The sequence below is a fragment of the Canis lupus genome, chromosome 9, assembly GCF_011100685.1.
Source record: "Canis lupus familiaris isolate Mischka breed German Shepherd chromosome 9, alternate assembly UU_Cfam_GSD_1.0, whole genome shotgun sequence".
Taxonomy (NCBI): domain Eukaryota; kingdom Metazoa; phylum Chordata; class Mammalia; order Carnivora; family Canidae; genus Canis; species Canis lupus.
Window position 1 is genome coordinate 38,538,443 of NC_049230.1, and position 18,338 is coordinate 38,556,780.

Below are 18,338 nucleotides of genomic sequence, written 5' to 3' on the forward strand. Positions count from 1 at the left end.
CTTGGCTCTGATCTCAGCTTCCCTGCTTTGTGACCTTGACCAAACCCCTTGACTTCTCTAGGATGATTGTGAAATTCATCTGTGAAATGAAGAGGATGATTCGAAGCCCTGTAAGAGTCTTGGCAGCTCTGACTTGTGATCCAAGTTTCTTCCAGATCTTCTAATAGCCCTGCTTTCCCAACTCCTCCCCTCCAGGGAAACTCCTTGGATTCCTCTGTTGGACTCTGCTCATCTGTTAGGATGGTCTTCCAGTTTGGCACCTCCACTCCCAACCCGGATGCATTGCCTCTTTTTGGAGTCATGGGCACCCACCACTCACCCCTTTGATGTCTGTCAATCTTAGGCTTGGCTTTGGCTCCTTCAGCCCTTACTGGGTGAGGGTCTCAGGCAAGTCTGCCCTTCTGTTTCCTTATTGCATAGTAGGGATGACAATGCTTGCTTCTACAGGGTGTGTGTGTGTGGGGGGGCACTGGTAGAGGTGGTGGAAATTCAGCAAGGTAACGCCAGTACAGTGCTGGGTACATTGATCAACCTGGGGCCCACCCGTGATCGCATAAGCCTGGGAGCCACTCATGGGTCCTTTCCCTTTGGGAGCCACTCAGAGCCATGGACAGAGGGAGGGGCTGCTGTAATTAGCAGACCAGCAACCACTGCTGTAGGAAATTCTAGTCCCTGGCAGAGGCCGATTTGTAGGGAGCTCTTTAGATTCCAATTCGAACCTTCTCCTGCCGTGTAAGCCCCTTATCCTTAGCTTGGTGCTCTCTCATGCTGTGCTGAGATCATGCAAAATTATTCAACTAAAATCATCCAGCAGGAAAAGCAACCGAGCAATCACAGTTCACTGCTGAGAAGCCATGGCCTTAACCCAGGCTGGGCAGCAGGAGCTCAGCAGGGCTGAGAGGCCAGCTTGTTTCAGTGTTTTCCAGAGATGGGAATGCAGGCCCCGCTGGGCTCCTCTCCTCCAGCAGGTGCTTAGCAGCGAGCCCCAGGACTGAGTGGCCAGAGAGTCTGGATCCACTTCAGCATCAGGCATTATGGGTGACCCCAGGCTTTCCTGAGCCCCTGCTCTGCCAGTTGGAGTTGCTGGTATGAGCTAAGGAGTTTGGAGTTCACAGCCATTGCTCCTGGGCCCAGAGTAGCATGTCCCCTCTTGGAGTCTTGAGGGCAATGGGGAAAAGAGATAGAGGAAGAAATGAGGGTTAAGAATAAGAGCAGGAAGAGAGAGGAAGAGGACAGGTACAGGAGGATATCCAGGAATATTGTCCGTGGGAGTACATTTAGGCATATCTGGGTGCTGGGCCTTGCTTATAGGGTACTGTGTATCTCTCCATCCATACCTGGAGTGCTGTGGAGACCCAGAAGATCCTTGGCCATAAATGTACTCACCTCTGCACCCCTTCCTTCTCTCAACTGACCACCCATCCAGCCATTCATGGAACCACCCATCCATCTACCCACTCATCCATCTATCCACCTACCCATCCCCCATCCATCGACCCAACCATCCACCTATCCACCCACCTACGCATCCACCTATCCATCCATCCATTCATTCACCCATCCAGCTGCCCATCTATCCATCTACCTGTCCACCCATCCATCCACCCATTTATAATGTTCAAATTCCATAGCAGGCTTTTTGGAAAGGAAAAAGAAGTGAAAAATAAAATTCTAAAAGTCTTCAAAACCAAGCTCCTCCCCCACCAAGCCTACTTTTCCTATCTTGGATTTTGGCTCTGTCATCCACTGAATTGTCCCAGCTAGAAATCTCAGCCTGGTCTTTGCAGCTTTGCCTGCTCCCTCGCCTGCCCCGCCCCGCCCCCCACCAGCTCTCATTCTTCCTTTCAGTCCATTTCACCTTCCATCACCCTGACTTCCTTTGGTGATTTCTTCCATTCATCAACACCACCACCAGGGCAGGAGGGGGAAGAGACTGACTTCCTTTCTTGATTCCAGGCCAGGACTGGACATGGTGGGGGGAATAAAGAGCTGTGGAACCAGACAGGACTGTTTCTAAGCCTGCCTCTGCCACCTGCCAACAGTGTGACTTTGAACAAGTTGCTTCAACTCCGAGCCTCAGCATCTTCTTTTTTGAAAATGGGAGTGTTGATATTGCTTCCAGATGTGTGTGAGGAGGGTGGTTGAACCAGACAGTGAGTACCAAGTGCCCCTGCAGTGCTCAGCATGCAGTAGGGCTCTACCTTTCTACCTCCTTCTTTCTCCCTGTGCTCCATGGTGTGCTTCCCAACTGTCAGGCTGCAGAGGGGTTGCTGGGTTAGCTGTCCTGGGACTGACACCAGGAGAGGACTGGAAGTCACAGCAGGGCTTGTGACGGAAGGAAAGCCAAACTCTGCTTGGCTTCTGGGTTCTTACCTTTTTTTTTTTTCCTTAAGAGAAATACTCAGAACTGAACAGAAGTCTTCCTGGCAGGGTTTGGTATAAGCCTGGAGAACCCCAGGACTCCCCACAGATCTTGGGGCAGGAAACTCCCAAACTCCATCTCCAAGGCAGGCACATAGAGGCTCCCTCTAGTCACAAGTGCCCCGGGCTTGGTGAACAAAGGACATCACCATTTCCCTGGAATGAGGTGTGTCCAGGTGTGTCTAGGTCCCTCTGATCTCCACTCTTCACCCTGTACACACAAAGTCCCCCAGCAGAATTTTTTTTCCTGCTTGTTTAGGATTTTAGACCATTATGGCTTGATGAGTCCAATCCTCTACTTTACAGATGAGGAAACTGAGATCTGAGACTGGAACATGCCTCTTGCCTTCCAGTTCGATATTCTTCATTCTCTTGGATTTCCAGGTGAGTGGACTCAGTTCAGGATAGAAAAATGCCCTCCTGTAAAAACCAGGATGTCCCTGAGCAGCAGGGAGGGAGGAGCTGGCATGGGGATGGGTAGCTTCTGGCAACGTCTTATTTCCTGGGGCCTGAGAGGTGGTTTCCTGGGTGTTCACTTTATATAACTCATTAAGCTCTACAGTTATGGATTATTCACTTTTTGGTATTTGTGTTATATTTCACAATAAAAAAAAGGGTTTAAAAACCTCAATAAATCTCACTGAAATCAATTACGCATACAAATAGCTAAAGAGGCCTCTGGTATGGAGAAGACCCCATCCACGTTCCAGTACTGGCAGATGGTCTGTGCCTAGTTACCCTCCCTGGGAAGTAGGTGTGGCTGCCCTCACCCTTCACCCTTGCCATCCAGAGATATTTGCTAAGGGCCCCTGTTCTGCTTTAAGAGGGTGATGGTTATCATGGCTCCTAGATTAGGGGTTGGCTGAGGGTACCATGAGGACATGTTTGTGAATGCCATCCCTCACCTCACCCTCAAGGCCATGCCTATTCTCAGAACCCACTGCACTTCTGATATTTCAGAACAGCAGTTGCTAGAAGTCTGGTAGTCAGGGTCCCCACTGGGTTTTTCTTTCCTTTTCTGTAAAATGGAAAGGTCGAGGGGAGGTAAACATTATAGTTTTTAGGAGTGTTCCCAGAAACACTTAGAATCTGTTCACCAAGGGAAAGTGTGTCACCCAGAGGCCCAGAGCTGTCATTTGACTTTCCCAAGGTCACACAGCATTCAGTGCAGCTCTGAATTGAGGACCCTATTCCCAGAACTGCTCAGAAAAGTGCACCTCCGCCCTTCCCTCCTTTCCTATGCCCAAGGTCTGGGTCCTGATGGGGCATAGGGCAGGGCTCTGCCTGAGAAGCAGCATTCCTCTCTGTCCCTAGTGATGCAGGGCTGGCCCACAGCACTTGTGACTTTTAGATTTCCTGAGATTTAAGGCCAGACTGGCTGGTGGCCTCCACCTCCCCAGGCTGTGGGCGGGAGGAGGGGATATGATTCATCTCTCTTCTCCTGGTGCTTAATAAGAACATGGCTATAAATGTAACCAGGCCGTTTATGAGCTCTGCCCGCCTGCCTCTGGAAGTCAACCTCACCCTTGGCTCCCAGGCTGGCCTAGCCAGGGCTGCTTCTCCCTGGAGAAGAACAAGGGGGTTTTCCCTCCTCTGGCCCCTCCACCCCCACCCTGGGAACCAGAAAGCCTCGTGGAATAAGGGTCAGAGGGGGGCAGCTTTGCTTGGATATTAATTCAATTATTATTATTGATTTGTTCAATGTTTGCTAAATACCTACTATAGGTCTGTCAGGCATAGCATTAGGGACTGGAGACACACTGATAGGTAATTTCCAGTTGTAGCCCACAGGAGCTTACTGCATTTGGTAGAAACCCACGAGAGGGCAGATAATGACCATTCCTGTGATAAATGCTCTGACAGCCATCAGCATGGGGTTGTGACCTGCTGCAGGAGGAGGGAGATGGGCCAGGAAAGAGTCCCTGAGGGAGATGAGTGCAGAGACCAAGGTGTAGGAAGGAGGTGTCTAGTTTAGGTGGGGACGGGGGTATTCCAGGCAGAGTGAGCAGGTTTGGAGAATAATGGTTTACAGGTGTAGGGAAGGAAGGGGTTGGGGAAAGTGTGACTTGGAGGCCACTGGGGCAGGACCATGCCTAGGGGCCTGGCCTTTGTCCTGAGGGCCAAGAGGGGCCTCTAAAGATTTTTGGAAAAAGATGAGGGAAGGAGGCAGGGACTGGGAGATGTTCACAAGAGTGCTTAAGAATGATCACTCTGGCTGGTACACAGTCAGCTCCTACTCACCATCAGATGATATCACCTTGCTCAGAACTTCTCAAGGCATGCCATGATGCTTACAATAGTCCCACATCCTCTTGTGGCTTGTGAGGCCTCAGGCAATGTGGCTCTTCTTGCTTGGCCTCCTCCATCACTCTGTCCTGCGGCTGCTTGGATGCACTGAGCTGATCTCCACTACAGAGCCCTGTTGTTGCCTTGTAGGTCCTCTGCCTCCCTCAGTTAGGTCTCTGCTCCAATATCATCTCCTCAAGCAGACATCCCTGGCCATCCTTGTGGAACCCCTAACTCTGCTTTCTCTGTCTCCAAAGCACTTACCTTTTCCACATGATATTTTATTATAGATGATGCGTTAATTGAACCATACTCTGTTTCCCTAGCTCATAAGTAGGCCCCACAGAGGCAGAAATGCTCTGGGTTTTGTTTTTGATCCCAGCACCTGGAATGTGTCTGGCTTGTGATTAACCCTCATATATTTGTGGATTGAATGAATGGATGGATGGATGGTGTCAGGCCAAGGTCAAAGCATCTCAGGAGCACATGAAGGTTGTCTGAATCTCTCTGAGGGCTCCCTGAGGGCTCAGGAGGCTACTCCTCCCTGATGGGCTCTGGCAGCTCTGAGTTCTGCAATAATAGCCCTCCTCCTTCCACATACATATGCTTCACACACAGGGTCCTCCCTTTCACATAGAGTCCTCCCCCTTACACACAAACACACACACTCCTTCCTTGTACACACACAGAGTCCTCCCCTTTACACATTAACACTCATGCACGCATACACACAATAAAAACTATTTTATTTTCTTTACTATGCTTGATCTTCATGACTCCCCTCTATTTTGATGGAGATGCAAAGAGAGGATAATGCTCTTCCTTTTTTTTTTTTGAGCTTTTATATTTGAGTTTATTCTTCATTTAACTTTTAAAACACTACTATAGTTGAATATTAAAACAAAAACAATAGCAAGTAGTGAGCTATGATTATAGTCCTTCACTCATCCACTACTGCATATAAAATGCCAGCAGCAGTGTTATTCACCGGCCCCATTAAGAAGTCTGACACTGAACACCACCCCTAGGATGATGTTCATCATCCTCATATGCTTCCCCATTGTAATGGCACCGTCTCTCCTGATTGGGATCAAAGTCCACAAGTTCTACCTGGTCCATTTCATCAGTCTCTTCTACTTCCTTCCTCTCAGGTAGGAGTTTTTCCAGCAAAGAAAGTTTATCAGGAGAGAGAAAGCCGTTCTCGGGGAAGTTTACCTTCAATTCAATGATTAGGCGACCCTTCTCATATGGTCTACGATAAATTGGCATGCCTTCATTTAGCACACACTTGATAGCCCCATGCTTGACAATCTGACCTGGATGAGAGGTGATAACGATGGTTCGGTTGTCAAGAGTAGATATTGGCTTTTGAAAGCCACACAGGGCTTCAACCAGCTGTATATCCATACACATGAAAAGATCTTCTCCTCGTTGAGTAAAAACAGCACGGTCCTTCTGATCTAAAACAATGATAATATCTCCTGGTTCCAGTGCTGGTTCTTGGTCCCCCTCACCATGGAATGTTATCTTCTGGCCATCTTTCATGCCTTTGTCAATATGCACTTCTCTTCTTCTCTCGAACTATCTTCCTTCCGTTGCAGCTTTTACATCTATCTTTAGGACTGATCCGTTCCCCATGGCCCTGGCACTCCATGCACACAGATTGAATTTGCCGAACCATTCCAGGTCCTATCTGATGAATTCTTTTTTTTTTTTTTTTTTTTAATTTTTATTTATTTATGATAGTCACAGAGAGAGAGAGAGAGAGGCAGAGACACAGGCAGAGGGAGAAGCAGGCTCCATGCACCGGGAGCCCGATGTGGGATTCGATCCAGGGTCTCCAGGATCGCGCCCCGGGCCAAAGGCAGGCGCCAAACCACTGCGCCACCCAGGGATCCCCTGATGAATTCTTATTTGCATTCCAGGACCTCGGCAATTGGGACAACATTCGACTGCTCCTTTCTTACCACCTCGGCCTTCACATTTATCGCAAATCACATTCTTTTGCAGAGCTAGTTTTCTTGTTGCGCCATTATATAGATCTTCTAAGGTTACTGAGAGCTGATGTACAACATTTTTACCTCTCCGTTCTCTCTGCATCCTGCCTCCTCCTCCAAAAAACATATCAAAGATGTTCATGGGGGAGCCAAAACCACCACCAGCTCCACCTTCTTTAATTGCCTGTTCTCCTCCTTTGTCATATAATTCCCCTTTCTTTGCATCAGAGAGCACTTCATAAGCTTGAGAAATCTGTTTAAACTTCTCTCCTTCATTTGGATTCTTATCAGGGTGGTACTTCAAGGCCAGTTTTCTGTAAGCCTTTTTCAATTCCTCCTGGGTGGCATTGGGTTTGACCCCCAAAACATCATAGTAAGTGGTTTCTTTCACCATTTTCTACAGCCGGTGAGAGGGCCGAAGCCGGTGTGGGGGAGCGGGAAGGGGCGTGTTGCTGGGCGCAGCTCGGGCAGCCGCAGCTCCTCCACGTCTCACCGAGCATTCAGCAAAGTTCCCGATAATGCTCTTCCTAAGGCTATCTTGAGGATGAAATGAGTTGATATATGGAAAATGTTTATTTATTTTTATTTTTATTTTTTTTAATGGAAAATGTTTAAATCAGTGACTGGAAAATGGTGAGCACTCCAATATCAGCTTTTTGTCATTTCTAAGGCACTGAGAGGTGAAGTGACTTAACCAAGGTCACTCAGCTAAGAGGTATTGGCATGGAAGATGCTCATACTGGGTCTCCTGACTTTTCATTCATGATGAAGCCATACTTCCTTCCCCCTCATTGCCACCATTTCTTTTTGCTTTTGACCTTTCTCTAATGAGCTCAGAGTTTCCCCACCTGGAGGAATAACTCACATTGTATTGCTGACCTCTGAGTGCCTTTGGGCTCCCTCTGTTTCATGGAGGGGCAGCGTGAGGTCTAGAAAGACCACTTGTTGAGGGCCACATGCTGGACTGGCCAGCAATAAAGCAAACACTTGGCAGGGGAAGCAGGGGGAAGATCCCCACCTGGATCTGCTGACTTATGGCTATGCAATTTTGAACAGGTTTTGGAACTGCTCTGAGCCCCAATTTCATCTGCAAAAGAGGAAGAAAAATACCTGCCACAATTGGCTTGTTTTGTTTTGATTTCTGAGGGTAGAATGAGACAAAAGGCATAAATCACATGCACAGTGCCTGGCACTAATAAATGCTAAGTATATGTTAGTTCTTGCCCTTCCACAAATATAGAAGAGGGAATTGAGTTGGGGGTGGTGGTGGTGAAAAGCTAAACAAAACAGAAAACCCAGCAAAAGACCCAGACTCCAGGAGCAGCCCAATCAATGCAACTGCAGAAGCAGACCATGCTATCATTGCTTAACCAATTTTGCAGAGAAAAAAAAAATCAAAGGATAGCTACAAATGAAAAACAAACAGAGCAAAACCAATACTCATTTATTTAGAACTAGTTTGCTGTCAGAGGAGGGGCCAGTCCCTTTGCCCAAGGACCTGTCGATTCCAATTGTGCAGAAAGATGACAGGCAAGAGATGCACTCTCTTCCTCAGCCCTGGAGGATGAGGGAGAAGAAGAGAAGGAGAGAGTTCAGCCAAAGAAGCAAGGGGGGGTGGGGGGGTGGGGTTAGCCAGTCAGGATGATAGAGATGTCAAACTGCTCCTGTAGAATACTGTGTGAGCTTCTTTCATCTGGCTGGAGTAGCACTGTTCAGTTTGCAGAGACACTTCCTGTTCTGCCCAAAGGTCCAGAAGGTTTCAGAAAAGCAGAGCCATTTACTGGCTGAGGTGTGAACTCTAGGGCAAGGCTGCCATGAATATCTGGGCAAATTTTGCACAGCAAAGACTCCCAGCCAAAAGGACATGTGGGAGTTGAAATCCAATGTGTTTTCCCTTAGGGTCCTGGTCTGATGGGATGACCTGGGATATTCTTAAATTTGGAGGTCAAGACATTTTATAACCAGCTCTGGGCTTTTTGGAAGGTCCAGTCCATGGGAATTCTCTGCTGGGTCAGATTGGAATCAGGGGCATCACTGGGGAAGGGTAGTTATGTTCCTGGCTTTGGCATCAGCCTGCCTGGTGGATTCTGGCACTGCTACTCACTATGTGACTTGGGGAAGTTAGATATATTCAATATGTATTTAATATACAAGACGACTATGGATGAAGACAAAGGAACATAGATAGTGGTAAGGTTCCACATTCTGCTTGAAGAGAGAAACAATGATTCTAAGCAGACTGTGAAAAGTTAGGTATGTATAATTTAATTCCTAGAGCAATAACTAAAGAACATTTTAAAAAGTTATACAAAGAGATATGGAAAAAGAACTATAAATCAAAATAGAATACACACTATGTTTACTTAACCCAAAATAAGTCAGAAAAGGAGGAAACAGAGAAACAAATAAAAAAGGAATAGAAAGATTATGCAGAAAACTGACAAAATGGCAGATCTAAATCCAAACAAATCAGTAGTTACATTAAATGTAAATGGTCTAAACAAACCCATTTATATGGAGAGATCATCAGAATGGATTAAAAAAAACAGAGCTTTGACCTAAATATATGCTGTCTACAAGACACATCATCTATATGTGGATATAGTTAGGATACAAGCAAAACGGTGGAAAAATACATATCTTGAAAATACTAAAGGAAGGCTTGGTGGCTTTAATTAATATCAAAGTAGACTTCAGATAAAGAAAATCAGCAGAGATAAAATGGGTTTTTAAATAATGATAAAAGGATCAATTCATAGAGAAGACTGAAGTCTAAATGTGGATTCACTTAACAGCTTCAAAATACACGAAGCAAAACTAACAGAACTGAAAGGAGAAATAGAGAAATCTGTAATTGTAATTGGAAACGTCAACAGTCCTTTTTTTTTTTTTTAAAGATTTTATTTATTTATTCATGAGAGACACAGAGACGTAGGCAGAGAGAGAAGCAGGCTCCATGCGGGGAGCCAGATGTGGGACTCAATCCCAGGACTCCAGGGTCACACCCTGAGCTAAAGGCAGATGCTTAACCACTGAGCCACCCAGGCATCCTGAAAAGGCCAACACTCCTTTCTCAGTTATTGATAGAATTAGTGGACAAAATCAGTAGAACTCATTCAATCAACTGGATCTAATAAGCACTTGCAGAACACTCAACCCAATAAAAGTAGAATATACATTCTTTTCAAGTGTACATAGAACATTCAGCAAGCTAGAGGATATTCTGACTCATAAAACAAATATTAACAAATTTTAATTGAAATCATGCAAAGTATGTTCTCTGAGCATAATGGAGCTAAACCAGATCAGTAATGGAAAGATAACAGGAAAATCTCCAGACACTTTGAGTTGAAAACATATTTCTAAATAATCCGTGAGTCAAATAAGAAGCCTCAAGGGGAATTAGAAAATATTTTGAACTGAATGAAAATGAAAATACAACATATCAAAATTTGTGGAATGTTGTAAGAAGGTAGTTAGAATTTGTGGGATGTAGTAAGGCAGTAATTAGAATTTATAGCAGTAAACACTTATATTAGAAAAGAAGAAAGGTTTCAAATCATTACTCTTAGATTCCATCTTAAGAAACTAGAAAGGGAAGAGCAAAATAAATCCCAAGCAAGCAGGAGGAAGATAGAGAACAGAAATCAACAGTATTGAAAACAGAAAAACAATTTAAAAAAAATCAATGAAACCAGAAACTGGTTCTTTGAAAATATAAATAAAATTGATAAATCTCTAGCAAGACTGAAAGAAAAAAGAGAGAGAGGGAGAGATTAGACAAAATTATGAGTATCAGGAATGAAAGGAGAGATATCACAACAGACATTAAAAGGATATTAAGGGAATAATATGAACAACTCCTGGCACATAAATTTGACAACTTAAGTGAAATGTACAAAGACCACAAACTACCAAAACTCACCCAAGATAAAATGGATAACCTAAATAGTCCTATCATTATTAAAGAAATTGAATTTGTAGATTTAAAAAAAGCTTCAGTAAGGTAAATCTCCCAGTCAAGATTATTTATCTGGCAAATTCTTCCAAACATTTTAAAAATAAATAACACAAATTTTACACAATCTCTTTAAGAAAAGAGAGGAGGAGGGAACACTTCCCAATTCATTTTATGAGGCAAGCATTATCCTGATAACAAAACCAGACCTAGTAAGCACGCAAAAAGAAAACTATAGATTGATTTCTCTCATGAATATAGATACAAAATTTCCTAACAAAGTATTAGCAAATTGATTCCAGTAATACATAAAAAGAATAATACACCATGACTAAGTAGAGTTTCTCACAGGAGTGCCAAGCTGGTTAAACATTTGAAAATTAATCAGTGTCGGCTACCATATTAACAGCCTGAAAAAGAAAAACCAGATAATCATATCAACTAACACAGAAAACACATTTAACAAAATTCAGTAGTGATTTATGACACAAACTCTCAGGAAACTAGAAACATAAGGGCATTTCCTCAACCTGATAACAGATATCTAGAAAAAGAAACCCAAACAAACCCTACAACCAACATCATACTTAACAGTAAAAAATAGAATGTTTCTACCTAAGATCAGCAACAAGTCAAGGATGTCCATTTACCATTGCAAGTTCTATCTGATGCAATCAGGAAAGAAAAATAAACAAAAGCATACAGATTGAAACATAATAAAATAGAACTCTTTCTATTTACAGACCAACTGTTTATCTATGTAGAAAATTCTAAGGATTATATAAAAATAAAAACTCCTACAACTAAGTTGCAGTTTGATCAGGTCACAGGTTACAAAATCAATCATTTTTCTATATACCAGCAATGAATAATTGGGCATCAAATTTAAAACTATCATTTACAATAGCTCCAAAAATATGAAATATTTATAAATAAATTTAACAAACCCATTAAGAGTTCTGTATGCTGAAAACTACAAAATGCAGATGATAGAAATCAAAGAAGCCTTTTTAGAAGAATGCATAGGAGAAAACTTTAGTGATTTTAGGCAAGGCAAAGAATTCTTAGCTATGACATCAAAAACATTATGTATAAAATGAAAATTTGGCAAATTGGATTTCATCAGAATTAAAAGCTCTTACTAAATGAGAGACACTGCTAAGACAAAACATAGACTGGGAGCAAATATTTGCAAATCACATATCTGACAAAGGACTTGTATCCAGAATATATAAAGAACTCTTAAAATTTAATAATAAGAAAACAACCCAAGAAGAAATAAGCAAGAGATATTTCATCACAGAGAATATATAGATAGCAAGCAAGCACATGAAAAGATGTTTGGCATCATTAACTACTAGGAAAATGCAAATTAAAACCACAATAAGATCTCATTTCTCACCTTTAATTTGGCTAAAATAAAAAATATTGACAATAACAATGGGGGCAAAGATGCGGAGAAAGTGAAACTCTCATGCATTGCTGGTGGGAATGCAAACGGACAGTCAATCCAGAAAACAGTTTGGCACTTTCTTATTAAATGTATATGTCATAAAATCCAGCAGTCCTGCTCCCAGGTATTTTACTGAGAGGAAGGAAGACTGTAGGTGAGCATTTACAGCAGCTGTATTCATAATCACCCTGAATTGGAAACAACCCAATTGTCCTTCAGCAAGTGAATGGATGTGTAAGTCCACACAATGAGATACTCCTCAGCAATAAAAAAGGAATGAACTATGGATACACATAACACTCTAGATGCATCTCAAAGGCAATATGCTGAGTGAAAAAAAACAATCTCACAAGGTCACACATGTTGTATGGTTCCATTTGTATGACATTCTGGAAAAGGCAAAACTATAGTGATAGAGAACAGATTTGTGGTTGCCGGGGGAAGGAAGTGGGGGAAATGTTGACGTATAGAAAGGCCAAGCGAGGGGCTCTTCCCCGGTGACATAACTGCTCTGTTGTGGTGGCATATGAATCTAGGCAGGTGTTAAAATTCATGGAACTGTAATCAAACAGAAGCCAATTTTATTCTATGTTAACAAATACTTTTTTTTTTTTTTTTAAAGAGATGGGTTGGGGAAAGAGTTAAAAGGGTAGTTGGGAGGCCCCAGGGATGGAAGTAATCTAGCTGCAGAGGACCGTGAAAGCAGGAGTCTATCCATCCCTCCCCGGCAAGAAGTCTCATTCCAGAGCCAAGCCTGGGAGGCACTGGGCTTTACTGTCATAAGAATACAGTTTCTTTATTGATCATCACTTCCCATTGTCACTGTCCCATCAGGTCTAGCTCAGGAGCACTGGGAAACCCATGTTTATCTGACTTTACACATTGAAAATATCCTTCAACCCCAGAGGGACATATATCTCCCCCCTCTCAAGGAAAGTTCTCCTGCTGCTCCAGCCACAGTTGCCTGCGTTAGTATCCAGGTGGCATTTTGGTGCTTCCATTCTCACCCGACCTCTGTAAGTCAATTAGAAGTTCCTTAATATATTTTGAATCTCTACTGCTATCTTGCCAAAACCAGGCTGCAATCCCTACCTTCCCCATTCTGGGCTATGGGAACAGCCTCTCACTGCTCTTCCCTCTGCTCCATCCTTCCACATCCTAGCCCGATGCTCTTTCCGGGAGGCATTTACACACCTCCCTTCCCTGCTTAAAGACACAGTGACTCTTGGTGGGAGGGGGGTGGGGGGTACAACTTCTTCCTTAGCCTGACCGTGTGGGGGTGTGACTCCTTCCAACCTCAGTTTCCTTGCAGACTCTGTAGCCAATGCCTCTCTCTCTCTGAACATCAGAGCCCCATCCATTCCTCCCCTCTAGAATTCTGTTCCCCACTGTTTCCTGTGCCAGGAATTAACTCTCATCCCCTTTGGTTGGCTAATTCTTACTTTTCTTTCAGTCCCTACTTGGACATCTCTTCCTCCCAGGAGTTTACCTTGATCTCATCCTACCAGGGGTAGCTCATGTACCAGTAGTGTGAGTTTTAAGCTTTTCATTGTCAAGGCATCCATTTCAAAAGACATCCATCTAGAACAAACATAGTGCCAGCTGTATAAGCCAGCTACTAGCAAACTATCTGATGAGGAACAAGGCTGCCCTTCACTCATGAAGGTCCTTCTTTGAGAAAGCCCTGGCTGACCGATGGCTTGAGTGACCCCATGTCTCCCTTCCCACACCCTAATTCCCACTCATATGCTTTATAGTAACCCATAAAGAGTGAGCCCAGAAAACCCTAGACACCCCACACTCGGTCTCTAATAAAGGCAGAGCCCTGGATATGCCTTCTCCTTACCCATAGCTGCTCTGTGTGGCCATCCGATGTGCTGTGTACCCTCCAGGACTTGTGAGCAAGAAATGTTATTCCTCCAAGTTCCCTGATGGCTTCCACGGAGTGCACATCCTGTGGTGGTAACAAGAACCACAAGGCTGGTTCAGCCACAATACTGGCCCCTGGGGAGAAATGCCTGTGGGGCTGGCTAGGAGTCACACAGCCTAGTAAGTGCCTCGGGCATTCCCTGGTGAGACTGGCACCATCAGAGGGCTGGGACTGACAAAACAGTCCTCTTAATCTGGCTCCTGTACCTCATTTTTAGAGGGTATGGAGATGGTCTGTTAACTCTTGAAACAGAAACGGTCCTCTCCCATCATACCCCCTGACACACGCCTACTGTAGGCATTGTCTGTTTGTTGACCATATGAGGGGCACTACACCTCTTTCTACACCTATATATTGTTAAGGGGTGACTTCACTGTGTCAGGGAGCATCCATTGCTTGCATGCACACATACATACCCTTTCCAGAGTTGGCCAGGCTCAGCCCTGTGACTGATGGCTCGGAGCCCATCCAGGCAGTGGTATGTGTGGGGGGAGATACCCATGTCCCTCACTGCAAGCTGTCCGTGGCCATTTATATAGCTTTATGCAGCAGGAGAATTCTAGATGGAGGCAGAAGCCCGAGGTACCAGTGCAGGCTTTCCCACTAGCTCCCACCATAACCTGGGAGATAGCACTGCCTTTTGCCAGACCTCAGTTTTCCATCTGTTCCCCACTGTTTCCTGTGCCAGGAATTAACTCTCATCCCCTTTGGATGAGAGTTTGGATCCCCTTTGTCCCCTCAGCTGGGACAAGTGAAACCTGCTCAGCCTGTGTCTCCGAGGACCTGGTTGACAGGTCCTAAAGCTGGGTGAGAAGCTGCAGCCTTGGATCAGTGGGATGGCCCGGAGGACAGGCCACCAGGGGCTGCACAGGCCCACTCTGAAAATGCTCAGCCAAAGCCGCGCAAGACGAAGGCATGTTTGTGGGACGGCTGGATACCCCCTGCCCCCCTTCTCTCTCACCCTCTCTTAATTACAGGGTGGGCAGCTGCCATCTCCCCCCCCCTCGCATTTTGTTCAAACCCCTAATTTGTCAGTCAAGGAAGCAACAGAGCATTAGCAATGGGTGGAACGTGCCAGGCAAAAATGTGGCATTCATTCAGCCTGGGGCCTGAGTGGGGAGGCGCACTGAGTTATTTTCCTGCCTGTGGAGCTGGATTGGGGGTGGTGCCTTTCCCCTCACACCTTTTCATTTCTTCACCTGGAGAGCATGCTTCCAAATGGAGGCAGGCAGCAGGCACGCAGTGGGTGCTTTGCTTTCCTCTGACAGTTGCCATTAATAAAACATGACATTAAACCGGAACTCAGAGGGGATAATTGGAGCCATTTATCACGTCTGCAGCCATGGAGTAGGCTGGCTCACCGGCCCAGAGGCTAGTGACCAGGCACTGAAGGGCTAGCTGAGCACCTGAGGGCTGGGGACTTGTGTGTGTGTGTGTATGGGAGGGGGGCACTGGGAAGAGGCAGGGTCTAGGTTTGACACTTCTGACCCTCCCACCCAACCCCAGGGTTTTTAGAGGTTTTTTAAGACAAACAGAGACCAGGGGGCCAGCTCTGCGGTCAGATAGGAGAGGTTGGAATCCTGACCCCACTACTTACCACCTGGACAAGTTGTCTAACTTTCCCGAGGCTCAGTTTTCTCCTCTGTAAAATGGAGATGGTACTAATACATAGATGGTACTAATACATCCAGAGCTTTTGGAGAGATTATGTGAGCTAATACATTGGAAGTGCTTAGCAGTTACCTAGCACACAGGAAGGGCTCAGGAAACATTAGCTGTTAGTTTAGCAGGCTGAGGGAAGCATGGAGCATAGGATGGGTGCTGCCCACTTCTGGGGTGAAAGTTCACCATTATGGATTGGGGAAAGCACGTGTTTTCAACACTGACCATTCAGCGGCTTCCTCACCGTGAGACTGTGGACAGGTTACAGAGCCCCTCTGAGCCTATTTCCTATTTGCACAATGACGATGTTCACAGCCTCCTCACAGAGCTGTTTTAAGGTTCCAGTATAAGTGAATGTATAGCTCCCAGCTCAGAGCTTGTCACACCGTGGGACTCAATATGTGTTAAGGCTCCTTCTTTCTCTCTTAGAAGAGAATTGCCTCCATTTGTTAAACAAAACATAGTATCTGTCAAGGTGTGAAGAGGGCAGGGTTGGGGAAGGCAGATCAGTCAGGCTCAAGTGGTGAATCTGGCTCAGGCTCAGCTGGCTCCAGAGGTTCAAATAATACCACTTATAGTAGATTGCCTTCCACTCGCATCTTCTGTCCCTGCTCATGCCCTTGATAACAAGACTTTGCCATTCTTTTCACTTAAAGGGCAAAGGGGATTTCAGTTCTCCTTGACTCTGGGCTGTGTGATTTATTTTGGCCCATGGAAGGGGCAGAGTGACAGTATGACAGTTCTGAGTCCAGTCCTTACAAGACTTTGCACGTTTCTGCTTGCTTTCTCGTCCCTTTGCCATTCTATGAGAAGGACTCTTTAGCATGCTGGCCCAAGGAGGATGAGAGCCACATGTTGTCAAGCCACCCTAGCCGCTACTGTTCCTACAACAGAGTGGCCCAGCTGAGCCTGCCCTGGATCAGCCAAACTGCAGCCAATTTGCACATCCCCACGCATAGAAGTTTATTGGGCTATGCTGCTGAGGTGTTGTGGTTGGTTATCACACATAAAAGCAAACTGGTACACTAGGGGCACTCCCTCTCCACCTCTCACTCAGCCTTCTTTCTCAAGGAGGCGCTGCCCCTACTGTGGCAAGTTGATCATCAACATATCCAACTTACCTTCAACAGCTGAGATGCCCCAGAACAATCCCCAGTAGGTCCTATAAAAGTCCAGGACCTGACTCTAATTGACGTAGATTAGGTCAAATGTCTATCCTCAGAGAATCATTGTGACCAGGGCTGTGGGATTCTTTGGCGGGCCTAGGTCATGTACTCACCCATGCAGCTGGGGCCTGGGGTCAACCTAGGGCACTCCACCCATCCACATAGCCCAAGAGGTGGGAGAGGTCATTCCCCAAAGGAAATCAGGGTAGCCTTATCAGAACAGAGGGGAATGGATGCTAGGCAGGCAAGAGCAACAGATGTTCCCTATGGGAAGGCAGGGAGTACACAATTACATACTCAGGAAGGAGGATTTATGGGTATTGATGGCTGATGGAATAAGTGGAATGTGACCCCAATGTTTCTAACTGGTGGAGAACTGGTGGGGTCATCTGCAAGAAGAGACCTAGCTGTGAATAGAGGAGAGGGAAGACTTCAGGATATAGAACCCTCATGGCTTATTTGGAGGGGAAAACAGTAAACCAGTCTGGCTAGATTGGAGGAGTTCTTTAGTTGTGTTTAATTTTAGATTCCAGAAAAGTCCCAAGAGAAATGGGGCATTTCACATTCAACAGGCCTCCCTGACTATGTGTTTTTAGGACTAATGAAGGTCATTCCAGAAGGCCTATCCCCAGCAGGTGGGATGGAGTAGGGCACACTTGGATGGAGGAATCCGCACCTTGAGAAGGGGTAGATAGGTTCCTTCCTGTGCATCAGAGTCTTTGGGGCTAGGCCAGAGTGTCAAAGATCGGTCCTGACACCTGCAGAAAAGTTCCCATGGCCCTGGGGGTCAGTTAGAATGGTCAAGCACTGAGAGGGGTGTCTGGATGCTGACTCCCTTCTCTCATCAAAGCTCAGGCTGGATTCCAAAGCTGACTTGCTGTCTCTGAAATGTGAGTGGTAAACATGTCTACCATGTTGTTTTTCAAATGCAGATGGAACGGATTTGCTCTTCTGGAATCTCCCAGGAGATCCCACAGTGAGAAGATGGCTATCTGCAAGCCAAGAGGAGAACTCTCAGAAACCAAACCCTGCTGCTACCTTGATCTTGGACTTCCAGCCTCCAGAACTGTGAGAAAATAAATTTCTATTGTTTGAGCTATCTAGTCTGTGGCATTTTGTTATGATAGCCCAACAGAGGAGTCTGGGGGAGAGAGTGGCAGTAATGGAGCTACCTGGGCCAGGTGTTTACCAAGTATCATTCCATGTGACCCTCAAATGAGCTCCTGGGGGAGGGGTTATCACTCTCACCTTCCAAGTGAGGAAAGGTGAGTCCTGGTGGCCAGGTGTGTCTGACTCTTTCTACATCAGCACACTCCAGACCCCAATGACTGGCAGCCTATGGTTCAGACCAAGGAGGACCCTGGGGACCTTGGTGGTATCCCAGAGATGCCTCAGGACCTCCTTCACCCATTTAATCCTCTTAAGAATTGCACAAGGTAAATGCTATTGTCCCATTTTATAGTTG

General features: G+C 45.5%; 1 long non-coding RNA gene and 1 pseudogene across 1 annotated transcript in view; one reads left to right on the plus strand and one right to left on the minus strand.

The window, feature by feature from the left end:
• Positions 1–393: 393 nt before the first annotated feature.
• LOC111097425 overlaps positions 394–18,338 on the plus strand; it is a 35,834-nt gene continuing 17,889 nt past the window's right edge. The window contains exons 1-3 of the long non-coding RNA XR_005364663.1: positions 394–2,153; positions 2,728–2,805; positions 17,806–17,941. This is a non-coding gene — a long non-coding RNA (uncharacterized LOC111097425). The remainder of the gene's footprint in view (positions 2,154–2,727; positions 2,806–17,805; positions 17,942–18,338) is intronic.
• Positions 5,531–7,170, minus strand: LOC100687175 (annotated as a pseudogene).